At 50.3% G+C, this 23,830-nt stretch overlaps 1 pseudogene; it reads left to right on the plus strand.

Moving 5' to 3' along the window:
- Positions 1 to 10,038: 10,038 nt before the first annotated feature.
- On the plus strand, positions 10,039 to 10,690 carry LOC136505713 (MYB transcription factor 69-like; annotated as a pseudogene).
- The last annotated feature ends 13,140 nt before the right edge of the window (positions 10,691 to 23,830 follow it).

The raw sequence follows: 23,830 nt of genomic DNA on the forward strand, positions 1-23,830 counted from the left end.
TACAAGGCCTCAAGCCAAGAATTTACAACCGGTGGAAAAAGTTTGGCAAGAAATGGCTCGCCGAACTCCCGTCGGTCATCTGGAGCCTGAGGAACACTCCAAGCCGAGCCACGGGGTTCACGCCTTTCTTCCTGGTCTATGGGGCCGAGGCCATCCTCCCCACTGATTTGGAATATGGTTCCCCAAGGCTACAAGCCTATAATGAACAAAGTAACCGCACCACCCGAGAGGACACCCTCGATCAACTGGAGGAAGCCCGAGACGTCGCGCTACTACACTCGGCTAAATACCAGCAGACCCTACGACGCTATCAGGCCCGGTGCGTCCGAGGCCGAGACTTGAAGGTAGGCGACCTGGTGTTGAGACTAGCACAGAGCAACAAGGGCCGCCACAAGTTGACCCCACCATGGGAAGGACCGTACATCATCGCCCAAGTACTGAAGCCCGGGACCTATAAGCTGGCCAACGAGAAGGGCGAAATCTTCACCAACGCTTGGAACATAGAATAGCTACGTCGCTTTTATCCTTAAATTTCCAAGCATTGTATATATTGTTTCTTGGAATACAATTAAAAAGCGTTCTTTAGTTGGTCTAATTTTTCGAGAACCCCCCCCCCCCCCCCGAGCCCATCGTGGGTCTCGGCAATACGATAACACGGTAAGGGAGACTAGGCTCTGCCTCGGTAGAACCAAGCCTCCCTTAGGGGCTAGATGGGGGACTCCCCCTAAGTCCCACGCTCCATTCTTCAGTCGTTTTTCGAAAAAATTCCTACGCCAAGTCTCTAGCACGCTCTGACAAATCAGTTGTAAAAACCCCTTGGACCAAAGTTTGTTTCCTAAGCAAGAGGCCGGTAGAGTCGCGAGACGGCCTACGCCTCCGGGCTACGGCACTCCCTCACTACCTCTCGCCCAAGGGACAACTTAGGCTCCAAGGAGGTGTTTTGCAAAAGAAATCTAATCAGAAGCAACAGAGGGCAGAGGCTCGGAAACACGAGAAAAACAACTAAGAAACACAAATACTTCAAAAAGAAAGGCCTCGACGGCCACAAGCATTACGATACAAAGATAATTCCTACTCTATTTTTACATGGCCCCTTGGGCCCAGGTCAAGGCTTAGGGCCTCCAGCATCGGCAGATGGTAGGGGAGGGACCACCTCCTCTTCGAAGAGCGTCGCCAGCACCGTGCCAGGGCCTTCTGCCGCCTCCATCAGCTTTGTGACCGCTGCGTCGGCCTCCTCGTCATCATCAGGCAGGACATAGCCATCACTGATGGCCGGGAGGTCGACGCCAACGTAGTGAGAGGAGATGACGTCCAACGCGCGCTTGACACCCGTGTGCAGTGCTCCTTGGAGCCGCTCGCGCATCTGGCAGCTCTGCGCGATCAAACGGCTCCTAAGGGAGCTGCCTGACTGAACCCCTTTGACCTCCAAGGCCTCGTAGGTGGAAAGGGCGGCACGTTTCAGCGCCTTGTGCTCCCCGATCTCGGTCTCGAGCACCGTCTGCACCGCGCTGGAAGCCTCGGCTGCCCGAGTAACCTCCACCTCTGACTCTGCACCACGGAAAACGGAATGAGGTTGAGCGAGGGAAAAAACAACCTAAATTAGGGGTGGAAGCCCACGGAACTCACCCTTGGCCTTCTGCTCCCAGCGTCGGGTCTCGACCTGACAGGCCTCAGCTTTCTCCTTCCAGCGCAGGGCCTCGGCCCGGGAAGCCTCGGCCTTCTCCTTCAAGCACTAGGCCTCGACCCGAGAAGCCTCGGCTGCCCTGGAAGCTTCACTCCCCAGCTCTGCATCACACAAGGAAGTTAGGGAGCGAACATAAGGAAAAGAAAACAAAACGAGGGGACTAAAACTCACCCTCGACCGTCCCCCTCCAAACCACAGCCTCGGTTTGCGAGGCCTCAGCTACAGCAAGGGCCTCATCCAAGACACCTTTCATCAGCTGGTGCACATTCTGTTCTGCCCCTAGCTGCCCTGCAAGAGCGGTGGCCGAGGCCGTAGCTTCAACGGCTCGAGCCCTGAAGGCATCCCGATCACTGGCCGTGCGGGTGAGCTCCTTCTCCAGCTCCTTGACCCACGCCGCCAGAGGGGCGAGCTGCTCCTAGGCCGTGGCTGCCTCGACCTTCGCGTCAGCACAACGGAGGCGGAGGTCCTCCACCTACGCGCTCCGCGCCGCCAGAAGCTCGTTGGCACCCGCAAGCAGGCCCTTTTGCCGCTGGAGCTGGTCCCAGACGCCCCTCTCCCGCCGGAGAAAGACCGACTTCCCAAGGGACTGGGTCTCGAGCTCCTGGGGAAGCAGAACAGGGGTCATTGATTGCAACAAAACTCAGAAAAAGACAATGTCGCGCGAGAAAAGAAAACGCGAACCTGGGCGACTCCGGGTAGTTCATCGACCACCACGGACAGCGCCGTCCGTAGCGACCGCTCCACCAGCTGGCGGTATTGCTCGAAGGTGCCCCAGCGCCCGCCCTCAGCTGCATCCTCGAGGGCGAACAGAGGCTCCCCCTTAGGGTCGTCCCAGCTCCGCCATAGTACCCGTGGGTGATCCCACCCACGAGGCTTGGGTCACGCCCGCATGAGGTCCGAGCTTCCCTCGCCCAAGATCGGAGCCGGTTGTTCCACGGCACCGGTCTCCTCGGCGTCGACCACCTCCCACGCTCGGGAAGTATCGTCGGAGGAGATCGGATAGACCTCCGCCTTCCGGGCGCTCTCTCATAACAACGGCAGGCCCTGAACCAAGGGCGCCACCGAGGCCTCCGCCGCCTTCATCTCCGCCTCCTGGACAGATGGCCTCGCCGCCATCACATTGGCCTTGGTGATCTCAGGGGCTCTAGCCTCCGCAATTATGGCCTCGACGGTCTCGGGGGCTCCGGCCTCTGCCATCGTGGCCTCGGTGGTCGCAGAAACACCGACCGCCGCCACTGCGGTCTCTGCGGTCTTGGGTGCCCCGGCCTCCATCGCCTTAGCCTCGGAGACCCCGGGGGCCTCGGCAACCAAGGGCACCCTGGCCCCATCCGACTCGTGAGCCTCGCCCTCGCGGGGCAGAAGCACTCCCTCCCCCGTCCGTGTCGGGGTCGCCTCGGCAGCCCCTCCTTGGGTGGCCGGCTCCTTCGGGTCGGCCCTCGCCGACGCCGTGCCGCGTTGTATAGCGGCTTGTGCCTCCACCACCCAGTGGGCGGAGGAGCCAGGGCTCACCTTGAGCGCCTTAAGGGGCGCCAAGGGAAGCTCGTCCGCAGGCCGCTTTCGACTAAGGAAAAATCACCTACAGGGTTAGCACGGGACCAAAGAGCGAATGAAAGGCACTGCGACCCCACCAAAAATACACCTACCTCGAACGGGGCGGCAACCGCTTTGCCACGGCGACCCTCATCCACAAAGGCGGTGGCGGTGGCAGAGGCATCACCTCTGTGTCCATCAGCGTCGGCCGGTCCTCAAAGGACCCCGGCGCCCCATCGGTCCCTTGCGGGGGCGGTTGCGTCGCCTCCGCTGCCACTTGTTCCACCATCGCCGTCGAGCCCATCGGGCTGACGGCGCGTTTGCCCAACGCCCGCGCCCTGGGCGTGTTGGCCTCGGCTCCGGAGTGGGCAATCACTGACCCTGGGTCCGCTTCTCCTCCTCCTCCCAGGAGTGCCAGGTTGCTTGCCAACGCCCCGGGCACCACCTCCACTACGTTAGGGAGATGGTCCAGGGGACCTCGCCCCACCTCGCCCTCGTCATCCCTGTCCGAGGCCTCCATCGATGGGGATTCCTCCAAAGGAAGGCCATCCTTCCTTTGTTGACGGCGGTGCTTGTCTAGCTCCTCGCACGCGAGGATCTTCTTTGTGCGCTTCGCTGCCTTGGCGTCTTTTCGTTTTTTCTGCACGTCGGCGTGCGCCCGGTTGATCGCCCACCACCTCACGTCCTCAGCAACGGGCGGCGGAGAGGAGCGCACGTCCCTCATCCCCTGCAGGAATGATGAATGTGCATAAGGGAGCAAAAAGTAAGGGGAAACGGAGGAGGCTCGGGGGCTACAGCGGCACACGACTTACCAGCGCGAGGAACCCCCGTGACGGTCGCATCGCGATAGGGGTCAAGTTGCCGCCCCTTAGCTTCGCCTCTACCATCTCCCCCACCCGACGAACAATTTCCTCGTCGGAAAGGGCGGAGGAGGACATCCGGATGCCCTCAATGGGCTCACTCGGCTTTATCTCGAACAGCCGCCGCCACCGAGCCATCAGCGGCAGCACCCTCCGGCGGTGGAAGGCAGCCACGACCACAACCACGGTAAGGCCACGGCCCCGTAGCCTCTCTAGCCCCTCTAGAAGCGGCTACAGCTTGGGCTGGTCGTCCTTTGGGATGCCGTACTTCCATCTCTCTGGGCAGCTCCCCACAATCCGCCCAGTATAGGGGGGAAGTCCTCCGTCGTCGTTACGAAGGTAGAACCAGCTCGTGTACCACCGGCGATTGGACGACACGAGCTGGGCCGGGATGTAGAGGTGCTGGCGGTCCTGGCGCACTTGGAGAGTATAGCCGCCGGCCCTCGTCGCTTTCCTCGTACCCAACGTGCCCGTCGGCTTAGTGGTGTGCCCCGCCCGGAATAGATGGAGCCACAACTCCCAATGGGGAGCAATCCCTAAGTACCCCTCGTAGACAGCAACGAAGATGGCCACCTGTGCGATGGAGTTGGGGTTGAAGTTGTGGAGCTCCACGCCATAGTAGTGCGGGAGCGCCCGCATGAACCGATCCGCCGGGACGCCGAGGCCATGCTCGTGAAAGGAGATGAAGCTCACGATGTAGCCGTCGTGAGGCCTCGGCTCTGGCTCGCCGTACGGAGTGATCCACTCTGGCCTAGTGGGGCCCGTCACCGGACGAAGGAGTCCGCCGTCGACGAGCGACTAGAGTGTCTCCACGGTAACATCGGAAGGATCCTAGGGTCCACCTCGACAACAACGATGTCACCGGCCATGAGTGCGATGGAGGGATCGGATGCGACGGTGAGTTTTTCTCTCTCTCCCGTGCTCTCGCTTTTTCTCGCTTTCTCCTAGGCTTGCTCTTCTCCCTTCTTCTTCCCGGCACCCGCTGCTCTAGCGACAGCTCGATGGAGGCAGAGCTAACACAAGCAAGGTAAGGTGAGGAGGGGCGAGACTCTTCGAGTATTTATGCAGGAGGAAGGCAAAACAGACGGGCGATGAAATCGGGGAAGTTTTCCCTTGATCCGGCGCAGTTAACCATGAGCCGATTCTACCACCCACGCGCCCACTTCTTTCTCATTAATTGCGGGAACGGTTATGTCCCATCCACCACGTCACACTCGGCCACTACGACAGCAGGCGTCGTTTCGCCTCCCTAGGAAACCGCCTCAAAAGGCGCGCCACCTGTTGCCGAGCCAATGGGGAGGATATTCCCCCCGGCCTATTCCTTTCAGATGAAGGAACCAGGCTCTGAGCCTATTACGGTCCAAGGGTTCGAAGGCTGGGCCCCAAGGGGTTTCGACAGCCGCCCCAGGACAACAGAGTCAGGGACGACCGTGGGCGAGCCTATACGGGGCTAAGGCCCAAGCAAGCAAAACGCTTGGGACGCCCTAAGTCGTGTCTGAGACCGGCAGGAAGGTCTCTGAATGGGATCCCACCATAGGGAGGCACCGAGCCACCGAGGCCCAGCGAATGGCCTCGGCACCCACTAGAGAAACCCTCTGGTACTCTTGGAGTGTGTCTCTGGACCGCTAGCCGTCCCCTAGCGAACGGGGCACGGGCCTCCACTCGGACTTACCCGATAACAGCTCACCGGAAATGCCAACACTCGTGCCCACCGGGGGTAGCCTGGCACATTCCACCCCTCCTTCTGAGTGAAAAGGAAGCATGAGGGTCGTACAAAAAAGTCAGGGGAACCCTCGATGGACCTCTCGCCCCATGTAGAGGCTAGGGGGCTCTTCCTGTAATCTTGTCGAGACCTAGCGACCCCGGTTCGCACTCGAGGGGGCTCGGCAAAACAACCCCTCCTTCTGAGCGAAAAGGAAGCGTGAGGGTCATACAAAAAGCCAGGGGAGCTCCTGATGGCCCTCTGCTCTGTGCAGAGGCTAGGGAGCCCTTCTTGCAACCTCGCTGAGACCTCGCGACCAAGGCTCGCGCCCAAAGGGGCTTCGGCAAACAAACCCTCAAGCGCGAGGGGCATATAAAAAGCCAGGGGAGCTCCCGACGGCCCTCTCGCCCCGTGCAGAGGCTAGGAGGCTCTTCCTGCAACCCTATCGAGACCCAGCGGCTCTGGCTCGCACCCAAATGGGCTTGGCAAACAAACCCTCCGTCCGAACAAAAAGGATGTGTGAGGGTCGAATAAAGAAGCCAGGGGACCCCTGATCACCCTCTTGCTCCAGGCGGAGGCTCGAGGGCTCCTCCTACACCCTAGACAAAGACAAATGATCTAAGTCTACGCTAGAAGTTTCGTTACAAATACGACAAAGGGCACCGAGCCCGTTACGGTCCAAGGGTTCAAAGGCTGGCCCCCAGAGGTTTCGACAGCCGCCCCAGGGCAACAGAGTCAGGGACGACTTTGGGGCGAGCCTACAAATGGCCGAGGCCCGAGCGAACAATCGCTCAGGGCGTCCTAAGTCGTGTCCAAGACCGGCAGGGAAGTCTCCAAATGGGATCCCACCGTAGGGAGGCACCGAGCCACCGAGGCCCAGCGAACGGCCTCGGCACCCACTAGAGAAACCCTCTGGTACTCTTGGAGTGTATCTCTGGACCGCTAGCCATCCCCTAGTGAATGGGGCATGGGCCTCCACTCGGACTCACCCGAAAACAGCTCACTGGAAGTGCCAACGCTCGTGCCCATCGAGGGTAGCCTAGCACATTCCACCCCTCCTTCCGAGCGAGAAGGAAGCGTGAGGGTCATACCAAAAGCCAGGGGAACCCCTAACGGACCTCTTGCTCCATGCGGAGGCTAGAGGGCTCTTCCTGCAACCTCGCCGAGACCCCCGCGACTCGAACTCACACTTGTGGGCTCGGCAAATATGATAAAAACTCCTCACTCAAACACAAAAATGAAAAAAGCCCCTAGAGGAGTAACTCCACTCCACCAGGGCCTCAGGGGCTACACCCAGTGGGTGCGCTCGCGCGCACCCACCGAAACCTCAGGAAACAAAACACAATCCCTACGGGAGCGACTGCAAACCAAGTCTCGATAAACCCTCAGGGAGAATGAACTCACCCTCCCTGAGGCTCGAGGGCTACTGTCGGGTACCCTAAAATGGGGTACCCTGAGCGTATGAAACCCCCACTGAGACTGACCTTACAGCCCGCTTCTCCTATCTCCTCCACCTCATCATTTAGCTAGCTTCATGTTATTATACTTATCGAGTACCCTAAAATGGGGTACCCCGAGCGTACACCAAAAGAGGCACTAAAATCCCATCAACGGCAAAGTTAGAGGGTAAGCCATGGGCTCATAACTAGCCCCGTCCGAGCCCACCTGGCTCTCCGCATCGCCTCAGGCCTCTCACGAGAGGTCTCGGCATCCTGACGCAATTTCCACCTCGCGCGAGGCCTCTCACGGAAGGCCTCGGCAAGGAGCCCAATCTCCGTCTCGCGCGAGGCCTCATTCTCCGTATCACTCGAGGCCGGCTTGTCCATAGCCCGTCGCCCCTGCCTCGACCAATTTTCCCGACAGCACGTCATGTCCCATTAATACGTTAACCACTCCCGTAATCTCAGCCAAACGACGGCTCGACACCGCGGAATGGCCGACGGGACATGAGGTCGCATCAGCGCCATACCAGCTGAGACAGGGTACGGCAGGGATTACCGGTCACTGTATTCTAACACTGTGCCCACGATCAGTGCCCGCACTACACTGTGCCCCGCGATCCCCGCCTCGAAAACAACACGACATGGACAGCCTGGCCCGGGTCATCACTGCCTTCGAGCCAACACACCAGATCAACCGCTCTCTCTGGGCCTCGACACTATGCACCAGGGTCTCGGCTATCTCAGGATTCGTGTCTGCTGAGACCCCCCACTATGGTGCAGCCCCAGCACCGACCGAGCCTCAGCCTCGCATACAGTCAGTCCACAGTGACTCGCACGCTGACCGCCGCACCCACTCCGAGGCAGCCCTGGAGCTCCCATGACGCACAGGATCGGATGTGACCAGCACGCCGCCCCAGTGATCCAAGGACGGACCACTCCGACGACTACGCCGCCATAGGAATAGGCCATAGGGCTCGGACACGCCGCCTCTGTTTGCACGACGCCGTATAGTTAGCTCATGTACTACCCTTGTCCTCCCTTCAAACTATAAAAGGAGAGGACTTGGGCTATTTCTAGGGGGACCGGGACTCACGAAGAACAACACCCTGTAACACACACTTCCTAGCCGCCTGAGAACAACGTCTCAAGCAGCCCACACCACACCTCGCCGATACCTAGGACTAACTCCCTCTCTCACCTAGCTTGTAACCCCCTACAACAAGCATTTTGGTGCAAGGAATACAAGATCGATCTCCCAGACTGGACGTAGGGCCCGAATTGCCCAAACCAGTATAAACCTTGTGTCTCTTCGCATCACCATCTAGAATTGGGAACACGTAGGATAAATTTACTAGTTGGTTGAGGACCCCCCCCCCCGTTCCGAAACACCGACAATACTTGTGTCGGTGTTTTCGGACCACCGACGAGTAAATTTGTATTTACATGTCTGGCTCAGATGGTGTGCTCGGAGGACACAAGGGTTTATTCTTGTTTGGGCAGAACGTCCCTACGTCCAGTTCGCTGCTACTCGTGTTACTGACACTTGGTTTGCAGTAGGGGTTACAAACAGGCGAGAAAGGGAGAGGATCCCAAGTCTCTAGTGGAAGGAGTGAATGGGTGCTGAGAGCTCACTTGCCGCGTGCTCGTGTTGTGCTCTTGTGTTCAGATCTCTCCATTCATGGGGCGCCCTGCTTCCCCTTTTATAGGCGAAGGGAAAGCATGGGTTACAGAGGAGGAAAAGGAGAAGAACGAGAGAGAAGAAGGCTTCTAGGGTTGCCGGGTCCTTCTTCTCCTTCATGCGGGTCTCGCCGATCCTATAGATGTCAACAGGGACAACTCCATGTTGAGGCCATGTTCGTCACTGGCGCTATGCGCAGGCGTCATCTGCTGGTCATGGCGTTCCACTCCGTCCCGGTGGACATCGTGGTGAACTAACGCGTTAGCGTCCGTACAAGGATTAGACAGAATAGCACCGGCACGTCCGGCACTTTTCTTGATGTGAATCCCCAGGTATGGCCCGTCATGGTCATGGGTTACATCGAGGTGTGCCAACCTCTTCCCTAGCGTCAGCGTTTTGACCCAGGCCCATACGTTTGGACCTAGAGTGGTAGGCGGTGGTATGGGTCCCCGTCGGACGAGACAGAAACCGCATCCTCGAGGTCGGGCGAGACGGAGCCCGTGACCTTGGGCAAGATGGAAACCGCGTCCCTAGGGTCGGGCGAGACGGAGCCCACACCTAAGGAGTCAGGTGAGACAGAGCCCGCAGCCTCGAGGTCGGGCAAGACGGAGCCCGTAGCCTCGAGGTCGGGCAAGACAGAGCCCGCGGCCTTAGGCGATACGGAACCCGTGTCCTTGGGGCCGGGCGAGGCGGAGCCCGTGGCCTCGAGGTCTTGCGAGATGGAGCCCGCAGCCTTGGGCGAGACAGAACCCACGTCCTTGGGGTCAGGCGAGACGGAGCCCGCACCTAAGGGGCCGAGCGAGACGGAGCCTGTGGCCTCGAGGTCGGGCGAGATGAAGCCCGCGGCCTTGGGGTCGAGCGAGACCTTTTAATACGTCTCGAGCCATCCGAGGAAGTCAGCATGGACACTAACTTTCTTGATTTGGGTATTCCTAATATCGATACGCGACAACTTGCTGAAGTGATCACAAGGAGCTCGCTCACATAAGCTAGCTAGTCTCTCACATGCACCTCTCGTCCTATATATAACTGTCACACGCTTCATGGAACAGTGTTCATACCGCTGGCACAACCCTAGAAGAGCTAGCTTAGCTGCAGGTAGCCAGCGCACCGGCCGCCGGAGACATCGGTTGACGACGACGATGGGCAGGCCGCCATGGTACGAATGCGACAAGGCGGGGATCAAGAAAGGGCCATGGACACCAGAGGAGGACCTAATCCTCATCTCCTACATCCACGAGCATGGCGCCAGTAGGTGACGCCTCGTGCCCGTCAACACGAGCCTCATACGCTGCAGCAAGAGCTGCCGCCTCCGCTGGACCAACTACCTCTGCCCCGGTATCCGTCGCGGCAACTTCACCCCCCGTGAGGAACGCATCATCGTCCACCTCCAGTCGTTGCTAGGCAACAGGTGGGCAGCCATTGCTTCCCATCTCCCATAGAGGACCGACAACGACATCAAGAACTATTGGAACACTCACCTCAAGAAGAAGCTCAAGGAGGAAAAAGAAAAACAGCAAGCCATCCTCGTGCCACCTCCGGCCGCCGCTGGACATGTCGACAACCGGCGCCATCATCACGACGTGACCGCCAGTAGTCCCCTCTCCAAGGACGACAGCTACGGCTATGCGCGCCAAGCCTGCAGCAGCTCCACTACAACTGATGAGGTCACCCAAGCTACTCATCGCCCGACGGCACTGCTCCTCCTCCTCCTCATCGTACCCCTCTAGCGTGGACAACATATCCAAGCTCCTCATAGGCTTCATGAAGAGCTCCCCGCCGACGGCGCTGTAGGCCTTATAGATCACAGATCACACATCAATTTAGGTGGCTATCCTATCAAGAATGAAGAACGTGCAAGAATGAAAATGTGATGAATACACAAAGCACACAGAGCACGATAACTGCCGGATGGCAGAGCTATTTTCCTTTGATTGTTCTAGACAGTACAAAGGTGAACTCGTGGAGTTCTCAGGTGCTAACCACACCTTAACATACGTACTAACACAAACAACAATTAGCCTAGCACTTATATATGAAAGTAATACACTTAACACAGTGATACAATGTGACTCAACACAACTGCCTACGAGTGCATAACATGGGAACATGCTCACCGCATGCCTGACAACCCTGTCCTCTTTCAAACTTCAAATTGCCGCCCACTGCCTTGACTTGGACAACCGTTGCATCAACATCACATACATGTGCACAATAACGATTAGCCCAACATACTCCCCCCTAATCGTTATGTGCTTCGATCTCCCTGACACCCAATAGATGCCTCATCACTACTAGCTTCCCTGCTGGTAGTGCCTTCGTTAGAGAATCAGCTCTCTGCTCATTGGTTCCAACTCTCTTCACTACAATCTGACCATGTTCAACACACTGCCTGATGAAATGGTATTTGATATCAATGTGTTTGCTGTGTCCATGAAACACTGGGTTTTTCATTAATGCTATATCTGAATTGTTGTCCACAAACAAGGGTACAACCTTTGGTTCAGTTGCAATGAGCTCAGACATCAAATTTCTGAGCAACAAAGCTTGCATTGCAGCTAGTGTTGCTGCCATGAATTAAGCCTCACAGGAAGAAAGTGCTACTGTATTCTGCTTTTGAGAACACCATGTTATGAGACTTTCATTAAGATAAAAAACCATGCCAGCTGTACTTCTCCTTCCACCAAGATCAGCTCCCATATCACTATCTGAATACCCAACCAAACTTTCTTTTTCTTCTCCTTCAGTGTAAACCAGCCCAAGATGGATTGTCCCCTTCAAATATCTCATAATTTGCTTTACTGCTTTCATATACATCACAGTAGGCTTTTCCATGTATCTACTAGCTACACCAACTGAAAAAGCAAGGTCTGGTCTTGTATATAACAGATATCTCAGGCAACCTACAATTCTCCTGTAATCTATTGCATTAACCCTTTGGCCTTCTTTATCTTCATGCAACTTTGTTCCAGGATCCATGGGAATTTTAGTTGGATTGCAATCCTACATACCAAACCTATCCAGTACTTTCTTGGCATATCCTGACTGCTTCAAAGTAATGAACTCCTTTTGTTGACTCACTTCTAACCCAAGATAGAAAGACAACAATCCCAGGTCACTCATTTCAAACTCAGCAGTCATTTGCTTCTTGAACGTCTCAATCTCATCCTTCTCACTCCCAGTGACTATGAGATCATCAACATAAACTCCCAGAATAATTTTTGATTTTCTAGCCCCTCTTTTGTACACTGCATGTTCACTAATACACTTAGTGAATCCCAACTTCTTCAGGCTTTTATCTAGCCTAATGTTCTAGGCCCTAGGAGCTTGTCTCAACCCATATAATGCCTTACTAAGCTTGAACACATACTGTTCTTTTCCCTTGACAGCATAGCCCTCTGGTATGAGACACATACACTTCTTCCTCCAGCTCTCCATTCAAAAATGTAGTCTTTTCATCAAGGTGATGTACTTCCTATCCCCTATTTGTTGCCATTGCAAGAATTAGTTTTATTGTATCTAGTCTGGCAACAGGTGCAAACACTTCTTCAAAGTCAATGCCATGTTTTTGCACATAGCCCTTTGCAACAAGCCTGGCTTTGTGCTTGATGACTTCCCCATCTGCATTTTTCTTTATCTTAAACACCCACTTCAGGCCAATTGGCTTGTGGCCTGTAGGCAATTTAGTCAATGTCCAAGTCTTGTTCTTCTCAATAGACTGGATCTCACTATCCATTGCCTTCACCCACTCTAGATCTCCAGCTGCCTCCACATAACCTGTGGGCTCCTCTAGTTCAGCTAACAAAGCCCCCCTTTAGAATCCAGTTCCAATTCCACTTCTGAAGTTTCCTGGTACACATTAGTTAAACTTCTGTAATGCAGTGGCTCCTCATCAATATCACTATCAACTAAAGATGGTGTAGCTGACTGCTCACCAACTTGCATTGAGCCCATTGGACTTGGTGTATTCCCACCAAGCACTTGATCAGCTGTGCCATCAGATGACTGTAGTTCATCTGGCACAATAGTTGCACTGCTCCTAGTTGATGTATTACTACCTATCACTGCAGCTGGTATCCCTCCCCCATGCTGCAGATTCCCACATCAACTGTCCCAGCACCCCAACCTGAGTTGCTGAACTGTGCTTCATCTTCTACAGTGAAATCAATTGTGTCAGACTCCTCTGAACCTGAATTCCATTTCCACTGAACTAATTCCTCAAAGATCACATCTCTACTAACCACAATCTTCTTGTTTCTTGGATCATACATCCTGTGAGCTTTGCTTCCCTCCTCAACTCCAAAGTAGACCATAGGACTACTCCTATCATCTAGTTTCTTGATGTGTGGCACTACAGGCTTGACATGTGCCATACAACCAAAGACTCTTAGATGCCCAAGATGAGGCTTCCTTTTGCACCAAGCTTCAAAAGGTGTTTGATCACCCATGATCTTTATAGGCAGCCTGTTCAGCAAGTACACAGCATGCCTCACAGCTTCTCCCCAAAACCTCCCAGGCACACTCATACTTTTCATCATTGCTCTGGCCATTTCCATGACAGTCCTATTTTTTCTCTCAACCACTCCATTTTGCTGAGGTGAGTAAGGAGCAGTGAGATGTCTCCTAATGCCTGCCTTCTCTTAAACATCCTGAAACACTCTTGACAAGAACTCGCCACCCCTATCTGAACGAAGTGTATTGATTTTGTTCCCAGTCACATTCTCAACTTCATCTTTATACTTAATGAAAGCATCTAGAGCCTGATCCTTAGTCTTAAGCATATAAACATAGCTCCATCTACTGAAATCATCAATCAAAAGCATGAAGTACTTGTTACCTCCTGCTGTCCCTGGAGTTATTGGCCCACACAAATTAATATGCACTGACTCTAGTGCTTTTGTGGCTCTCCACCTAGCCACCTTTGGGAATGGGACATGGGTCTGTTTTGCTGTCAAACAACCATGACAGAGTTGTTCAGGATGCTCTATTGTTGGAATTCCAGTAGCCATGTTCTTCTGACTCAACTGCTTCATTGCTTTGAAATTTACATGTCCTAACCAGCCATGCCACAACCAAGACTAATCACCACTATCAACACTAGTTAACATGCAAACTGGTACTGTTGGTTTCAACTCAACTCTATACAGTTTGTTAACTATTCTCATGACTTTTACTATCGGTCTAGCAGTGTTCTTATCAAAGACTTCCAACACATCATCATCCATCACAATTTTATGGCCTGTTTCAGTAAGCTGACCAAGACTCACTAGGTTACTGCGAAGTTTGGGAATGAAGTATACCTCAGGCAGTACCCACTGATCTCCATTTCTACACTTGAACAGGATGGAGCCCTTTCCTTTGATCTCCACTGTTGACCCATCTCCAAACCTCACCTTTCCAGTGATTGATTCATCAAGCATCTCAAACTTCTCGGCATCTCCTGTCATATGATTACTGGCTCCATTATCAAGGAACCAAGTATCATTTGCAGCATCACCACCTCTTGTCAGATGCAATTCGGGCACCACTTCCCTCTCATTCAGATACACAATAGTGTACTGTGCACCCGTGGTCACTCGTGGCGCGAGCTTGAGCGACTCTAGCTCCTCCGTGATTGCAAGCATCAGCGTTGGCTCAACATCATTAGCTCGGACAAGGTGTGCTTCATCACCGCCCTTCTTCTCCTTCGGACAGCGATTAGCATAGTGACCATGTTTGTGACATTTGAAGCACTGAATGTGGCTTTTGTCACACTTCCCGCCACTGTCCCTGGCCCCAGCATCACCACGACCGCTGCCGCCTCAACCACGACCTCTTCCCCGACCCCGACCTCTCTCTTGGCTGACACCCTCCTGTGATCTCCCCTTCCCCGAAGAGTCACCACCAGATCTCCTCTGGCGTGCTTCCCACTCAGCCTGAGTGAGCAGCAGTTGGCCGCCCTCGGACTTCCCGCTCCTGGCTCCCCGCCGAGTGCACTCCTCGTAGGCTTTCAACCTCCCGATCGCCTCCTCGAATGGCAAGGTCTTCAAGTCATAGAACTACTCGATGCCGGCCACCACGTTGATGAACCGTTCCGGCACAGTGTCGAACAGTTTCTTGACAAGCGCAGCATCATCCAGCGTTCCCCCAAGATTGCCGTACTTGACTGACATCGATGTCAGTTTTCCGGCATACTGGTCCAGGGGCTCCTCGTCCTTCATCTTCAACGCGTCGAACTCGCCTTTTAGAGTTTGCAGGCGCGCTTCCTTGACTCGATCCGCGCCCACAAATCTCGACTTGAGGCAGTCCCAGACTTCCTTGCCCGTCTTCTTCTTGGCAACTTGCATCAGCAAGTCGTCCGGCAGACAATGGAGCAGATGCGCGTGAACCTTCTTGTCTTTGCCAGACAACGTCGCCGTCTGCGCCTCCGTCGTCCCCTCAGCCAGCTCCACCACCTCCCAGACTCCCTGATCCTCCATGATGGCTTGAACTTGAATGCTCCAGCTGGTGTAGCTGGTCACCGTCAGCGATGGATAGACCATTGCCGCCGACTCCCCCGCCGCCTGCACCGCCGCTCCCCGCACTCCGATCTCCCATCTCCAAGAACAAGGAATCAACTTTGATGCGTGATCAAGGCTTTGATACCAAATGTAGGCCTTATAGATCACAGATCACACATCAATTGAGGTGGCTATCCTATCAAGAATGAAGAACGCGCAAGAATAAAAATGTGATGAATACACAGAGCACACAGAGCACGATAACTGCCGGATGGCAGAGCTATTTTCCTCTGATTGTTCTGGACAGTACAAAGGTGAACTCGTGGAGTTCTCATGTGCTAACCACACCTTAACATACGTACTAACACGAACAGCAGTTAGCCTAGCACTTATATATGAAAGTAATACACTTAACACAGTGATACAATTTGACTCAACACAACTGCCTACGAGTGCATAACGTGGGAACGTGCTCACCGCGCGCCTGACAACCCTGTCCTCTTTCAAACTTCAAATTGCCGCCCACTGCCTTGACTTGGACAACCGTTGCATCAATGTCACATACATGTGCACAATAACGATTAGCCCAACAGGCGCAGGATGACGACGCTGCTGCCTTCGATAGCAAGCCGCCCTCGGCTGCCGTCGATCGACGACATCCATCATCGTTTCTTATCGACGACGTTCCCGACCACATGTTCGGCAGTGCGCTGTCACCCATCGTCTCCGACGTGCCACGGACGACGACGACGTCGACGCTGCCGCAGCAGGTGTTGACGGGACAGGGACACAGCGGTTTCTTCCACGAGCCCCAGCAGCAGCTGTCCTCAATAGAGAACTGGTTGTTTGACGAGCCCAAGCAGCAGTGGATGGAGAGCTCCGACGGCTGCTACTCACTTCCCATGCTGTTTTAGCTCAAAGAAACAAGCACAGATGATATATATAGCCGATATAAACACGTGAGCTAGATAGGTGCGAGTTACTTTTAGGATATACTGTACATCAGTACTAATTTATGGTATTGTGAATATTTACAATAATGTTACTATATATTTGATCATAATGTAATAATAAATCACTGAGGATTACCGTAAATCTCATATTTCACTATCGTAAATAACATCATCATGTGCTATATTAATAAAATGTATCATAGATATATGTATTCGTTATTATCGTAAATTGAGTAAAATCCTTATCGTAAATATATCCAGGAGAGAGAGACAGAGAGAGGACTCGACAATTTGAGGTGTTGCACGTTGAGTAATATTCGACGCATTGGGGTTGCAACCTCTCCATTATTCTTATTTCGATGAGGCCCACATGCAGTAATAGTTTTGGTGCAGAAATTACTCTAGAATCGTAAATCCATGGGATTGGCACTCGATGAGCAACCTAACACAATAAACCACAGTAGTAACTATTTTGAATTCATGTTTGAAACCTTTTAGATCCTAGGAATACTTTTTTGAATCGGGTACTACTACTTTTTTAAAACCGAAACATAATTGTGCAACTGTAAAAATCTCCAAATCAAATGATATATATTTTTTGAATCCACATAGTGCTAAGTATTATTACTCATCGGATGATTGTGATAATAAAATTGATCACTCCCGTAGACGATACGTTTCCTATCCCCAAAACAGAAAAAGGGTTAGTCCTATAGACAACGCTTGAGTACTAATTATTCGACTTTTACAGCTTCAACGAGTGAGTTACAATTACAAAATCAAGTAGTAACTATAAAATCATACTCATATATTGTACAACAGATGTTTTTCAAGTATCTCAATTTTCACGTCCAGGCTCTTAGTCTTCTCTCCCCCCCCCCCCCTCTCATTAGTCGGTAGCTCTCCCACCCGATATCTCCTCTCTCTCTGTCTCTCAATCTCTCTCTCCTTCATAGATCCCAGTCAAACTCACCTCCCTTCAAGCCTCCTCTCCACTCTCCTCCCCACAGCTCTAGCGTGGGCATGGCTCTAGCGTGGGCGTGGGTGGCGGTCGGTGCAAGGGCACAGGTGGCGGCCGGGGAGTGGGGGTGCGTGTTTATTTTTGATTTTTTTTCATTTATGAAATGGGCATTGGGACCAGGTGAGTAGCCGGTAGCAAAACTCGAGTAGGGCTATCACTGTCGAATACCGGGCATTGGGACCAGGTGAGTAGCCGGTAGCAAAACTCGAGTAGGGCTATCACTGTCGAATACCCACTACCTGTTGAAAGCTCTAGTTTGGTTTTGGTGAATTGATAAAACCCTAAGTGCTAACTTAGTTTATCAAGTGATCATGAGATAGGTAGCACATTCCAAGTGGTGAAGCAAATGAAGATCATGACATGAAGATGGCGATGCCATGGTGATGATCAAGTGCTTAGAATTGAAAAGAAGAAAGAGAAAAACAAAAGGCTCAAGGCAAAGGTATAAATGGTAAGAGCTATTTTGTTTTGGTGATCAAGACACTTAGAGAGTGTAATCACATTTAGGTTTGATAGCCGTACTATTAAGAGGGGTGAAATTCGTATCGAAATACGGTTATCAAAGTGCCACCGGCGCCCTAGACAGAAAAGACGAAGGTCACTAGAAGTGACCGGACGCTAGCCTCGGTTGGACCGACGCGTCCGGTCAGATGGAACAGTGAAGATGCCGGCGTCGGTCTTTGACTGGACGCTAGGTCACAAACTGACAGGACGCTGGAAGGCTGCGTCCGGTCGTGACGACGTGGCAGCACAGAAAAGTCACCAAATGACCGGACGCTGGGAGAGTCCGGTCGAGCTTGACCGGACACGTCCGGTCGTGAAAAGTCATCTCTAGATGCTTACTGAAAACGACCGGACGCTAGGGTTTAGCGTCCGATCACTTTGAGCTGCTGCGTCCGGTCATCCGATGATCGTTGAGATCGGGCGTACAGTAATCAAAGAGAGGGCACACATGGCGTGTATCACGTGACCGGACGCTGAGGTCCAGCGTCCGGTCAGTATGACCGGAGCGTCCAGTCACTCCGCGTTGTGCCCAGTGAAGGGGTACAACGGCTCTATTTCATAGGGGCTTCTATTTAAGCCACATGGCCGGTTCAAGCTCACTCTCTTGGCCATTTGTATTGACATAACAACCTTGTGCGCTTAGCCAAAGCTCCTCCCACTCATCTCCATCATTGATTCATCATCTTTGTGAGATTGGGAGAGAATCCAAGTGCATTGCTTGAATGTTTGCATCTAGAGGCACTTTGTGTTCGTGTTTCGCTGCGGGGTTCGCTTGTTACTCTTGGTGGTTGCCGCCACCTAGACGGCTTGGAGCAGCGAAGATTGTCGAGCGGAGGGTAGTGATTGTCTTCGGCTCCGATCGTGGTGATTGTGAGGGGTTCTTGACCTTTCCCCGATGGAGAGCCAAAGGGTACTCTAGTGGATTGCTCATGGCTTGTGTGATCCTCATCTTGTGTTGGTTGTGCGACACCCTATTGAGGGTTTGGTGTGTGATGCCAATTAGAGCGTGAACCTCCAAGTGAGTGAATCACCACAACGAGGAGTAGCTTGTCGGCAAGCAAGTGAACCTCGGTAAAAAATCATTGTGCTCATCATTTGATTCCAAGGTGATTGGTCTTCATTGGTATTTATTCTTGTGATTGATTGACTCCTTCCTCGATACGGCGGTATAAACAAATTGTTCATTCTCTTTACATTACCGCAAACTAGTTGTCAAGCTCTTTAGTGTAGCTAGTTGTGAGAGCTTGTTAATTTGGTTAGTGTGGCTCTTTAGTTAGCCTTTGAGAGCACACTAACTTAGTGTAGTGACATTGCTATTGTGTGGATAGAAACTATATCAACTAGAATTGTGGTAGGTGGTTTGCATTTTTAGTAGGCTAGTGCAACACTTGCTTCGCCTCATAATTGTCTAACTGGTTTGTTAAGTGTTGTTGTAGAAATTTTTATTAGGCTATTCACCCCCTCTAGCCATGAGGACCTTTCACCTGTTCAAAATCCGGTAGTGAAAGCTAGTCTGGAAGTGACCATGGATGTAGTTTGTGTGGTAGTGATTGCATAACAAAGCAGATGGTCCCTGCTGATCGCATTCATCGCAGAAAGGAAGCCAATTTCTGTTTTTTATTTTACTAGCAAACATGTACTTATGTTGCAACGGAAAAAAAATCATCAGATTTTCATAAGAAATGATGACAAGAATTGTACATATCTAATTATGTTTTACCTTTCTACAAAATTTAAAAGCTATAATTTAGTTTATGATGACCATGATATCCATAATATAAGTTAATGTCGATAATAATATAACAATGTCTTATTAGGCCCGTAACGAATTAAAATACAAACTTGATAGATATTTTTCCATTGTAAAGCACATAAACATTTACTCATAAAAATATATCATAACTTTATAATTTTCAAATTATCTATATGTTGGTAGAGTTAAATATCAAGTTTTGTAACTTCCTTCGAGGACCAATTAATGCAATTTTAATATCTGATTAAAATCGGTAATGAGGATGTTGCTAACGTGTCAAAGAGTGGCTTGTCCGCTGGTGATTAGCTTGAAGACATTTATTTAGATTGAATTAGACAACAAACTACTCAAGATTTAAATTTCCGGTTTATTTTATTGGACCATCGATGGGTCTAGATTATATAATAAGTTCGTAATCAAATCTACATCAACAACTTCAACTTTATAGTGAGAATATCTTTGGTAACGATTAGATAAGATGTGCCAAGACTTCAAAGACCGATAATGTTGTATTTTAATTTATTTGTGATGTTTACAACAAAAAAAGTTGAAGAAATCAAGACATTGAAAAAACTTTCAGGGAATAGAGATGGCAAGAAAAAAAAATAGAAAAATAGACTAGACAGAACCCGCAATGGAGAAAAGCAAAAAAAAAAAAATCAGAAAACATGGTGGTCGGACCATTTAAAAAAAACTGGACCACATCGAACGCAAAAAAAGCATTTAAAAAAACATGGTGGCCAGACATTTTTTTTAAAAAAAACTGGACCACATCGAACGGAACAAAAAAAAAAAGAAAAGAAAAAAAGACCAGACTGAGCGGAACTGAAAAACAACTTACGAAGAAAAATAAAAAACGGCTAAGGCTATGTGGCCGAAAAACGAAGAAACTTGTCTAGCTTTAATATTAAGAGAGATACATGTGGATATAGATATGTGCAAAATAAAGAGGACCTAATCTAAACCAGGGATTAGATAGCACGTACATGTGGATTCAGAGGCGGCCGGGTGAGCAACCGGCAGCAAAACGCTAGGGCTATCACTGTCGAATGCTCACTGCTGGCAGTACAGTGAATGTAGTTTGTATGGTAGCGATTGCACTCTCTATCAGCAAACGCATGGTCAATTTCTGATTTTTATTTAATTCTTTGCCCTGACCCTCCCCACTCTCCCAACCCCTATCCTTTAAAAAATGCATAATGCTTCCGTGCAAAACAGAACAAGTGTCAAGGTATTTATGCAATGGCTTTAAACGAAGAATTCGAGTACTTACCCATAATGGCATGTGTTGTATGCTGATTGAAAGGCAAAGCTTCTAGCAGCTAGAGGTATTCTAGAGAGAGAACCGTAAGCATTGATTAGAAGCTAAGCATACATCTCAATCAAGAGATTATTAGAGCCATCAGAGAGGGACCAATGCAAAGGCAGAGCCGAATAGGAAAACTCGGTTAGGCAACGTTATGAATTAAAGACCACGAGATTTGAACTATATACTTAGTACTCCATCACTAATGCAGAGACGGGCTTTACTCCCGGTGGGGAACCCCCTCTAGTCCCGGTTCTCCACCCGGGAGCAAGCATCCGGGACTAAAGGGGGGTCCTTTAGTCCCGGTGCGTAACATCAACCGGGACTAAAGGTACTAAAGGGGGGTCCTTTAGTCCCGGTGCGTAACATCAACCGGGACTAAAGGTACTCCCAGCTTTAAAAAAAAATAATGCCTCCCGCCGCTGCGTCCCGTGAGATTCGAACCCAAGACCTCATGTATTGCCTTGCGCGTAGCTTACCACCCCACCTACACAATACATCTAACAATGGATGGGATGCTTCCCTTTTGAACTAACCCATCGGGGGACCTTTAGTCCCGGTTGTTACCAACCGGGACTAAAGGTCCTTTAGTCCGGGTTGGTGTTACCAACCGGGATTAAAAGGTCTACCTTTAGTCCCGGTTAGTGTTACCAATCGGGACTAAAGGTTGGAGGACTTTTAGTCCCGGTTGGTGGCTCCAACCGGGAGTAAAGGTCCATCTTTAGTCCCGGTTGGTGTCTCCAATCGGGACTAAAGGTCCCCTGCCACTAGCAGCCGTTGGGCAGGGACCTTTAGTCCCGGTTGGAGACACCAACCGGGACTAAAGGTCTCTCTAGTCCCAGGCGCAAAAAATGCCGGGACTAGAGCCCATTTTTACCTCGGATGAAAGGTCTATTCTCTACTAGTGCATCCATCCAAAACAGAATGTAACTATGGTATTCATGCCCGTTAAAGTAGTTCAAGTTTGATCATGATTACTGTATGTCTCCAAATCGGTTTATTATAAAAGTATATTTCATAACTAATCTAATAATTTTTATTTTGTATCATAAATATTTGTATTTTTTTTATAAATTTGATCAAACTCGAAAGTATTTGGCTTCTTAAAATACAAAAATTACATTTTTTTCTGAACGGAGAGCCTCTGGGAAAAAAATACTGTTATGACTTACGCGAAATAGCGTTCAGTTAAGTATGTTTTAAGCTAACGGTGTCAGGCGTGTCTCTGTCTGCCTTGGATCCATTTCCGATCCTCTTCCTCGATTCCAAGGCCCAAGGCCCAGCAGACTTCGGGGCCAAGGCCTGGCGGAGGTCACGCTTGGCGCTCGCGCCTGGCGGAGTTCGCGGCCTGCTGAGCTTGCGTGGCTGGCGCACGTCCCCGGTGAGAGGGGAGCAGGCCGCCGCCGGGCTGGTCTGGTTTGTTCCTTGATACCTTCCCTCTCCTTTTTTTTTTTATTTTCTCTCCTATTTTCTATGTTCAAGTACACATGGTTGTGTATGTACACAACACAAGCGTATACATGCATACACTTTAAGTATCCATGTGTATGAGTATATATTTGTATTAGCCATACAAATATACTTGTATATCCTTTTTAACTATAGTTCTCACCTCCCGAAAAGTCAAATGTACTACATAACTAATATCATTAGATAGATCATCGAATCTATTTTTATAATAAACTTATTTGAAAATATAAATATTTTTAATATTTTTTATCAACCTAGTCAAAGTTAAGAAAGTTTGACCTACACGAATACCATAACGACACTTAAAAAGGACAAAGGGAGTATTTATACTTACACATACACTTAGGCCTCCTTTGGAATACATGATCTTTTCCTATTTCGTTGTGAAAATGAACTGATTCATGTAAAACTCCTGCATTTCGAAGGGGCCCTTAGGTTTTGGTCATGGGTGGAAATATTCTAAGTGAATTTGTTCAATAAATCCATAAGAAGCAACTCAAGTAGGGTATAGGTGTATGCAAGGCATTGTGCTCTAGGGGTCATCTCATAATTAAATTAGATTTAAATATGAAATTATCCCAACTATCCTACAACCATCTACATGACACATTATCATACATGGTTATGTAGAAAAAAATAAAATTTATTTTTTTGGGATTGGGTTTTATTGGTGCATTGTTACAGATGATGCATCTTTCCCTCTGTGATGTCAATGAACTATAGAGGCATCCATATATATGAACAAATGTAACTTCTACGGATATATGGCCTCGTGTTGAATGCAACTCAATTCAAATCTATATCCTACAAACTGGCAGATTTTGTTTGTCAAAAAAAAAAGGTTTCTAGAGAGAAGAACTGATTCTTAATCTCAGATTCTCAGGTGAAACTGGTCCTTCTGGTTTCTAGTTTCTTGTAGAATCCAGGAAACGTTTCTGAATCTAACTCAAAATCTTAGAATATTGTGGCACTGTGGAAGTGATTTTCTTGTTTCTCTCTAGAATTATGTTCGGTAGGGATTCATTTGTTTCTGGATTGAAATATGTTTAGCTCATGGCTTCTAACTTTATTGTCCTTACCAAACGCATCCAAAGATATAGGATCTCAACTCACTGACATTGGATCCTAGCTTTGAACATTTTATCGAACACATCTTTTACTATAAATGTCACATATGATGGTGACACTTGTTACCCATTTATAGAAGTTTTTTAAAATAATGTTACCCATGTTTTAATTTTTTTTAAAAAAAATCATGTTACGTCTGCTTTATTTGTTTGGTGATTCGGTTGCTTCAACAAGTGTTGTTTGTCGCTCTTTGGTTGCCTTTGAGATTGTAGGTTGGTTTGCAGTTGTAGTTTTTCTTTCTATTGTCTTTTCTAGGATGGTTGTAAACTTCTCGTCATTCTTACATGCTCAGCACGCCGGCCCTAAAGAAATAATTTCAT

This window comes from Miscanthus floridulus, chromosome 14 (genome assembly GCF_019320115.1).
Source record: "Miscanthus floridulus cultivar M001 chromosome 14, ASM1932011v1, whole genome shotgun sequence".
In the NCBI taxonomy this organism is placed as follows: Eukaryota; Viridiplantae; Streptophyta; class Magnoliopsida; order Poales; family Poaceae; genus Miscanthus; species Miscanthus floridulus.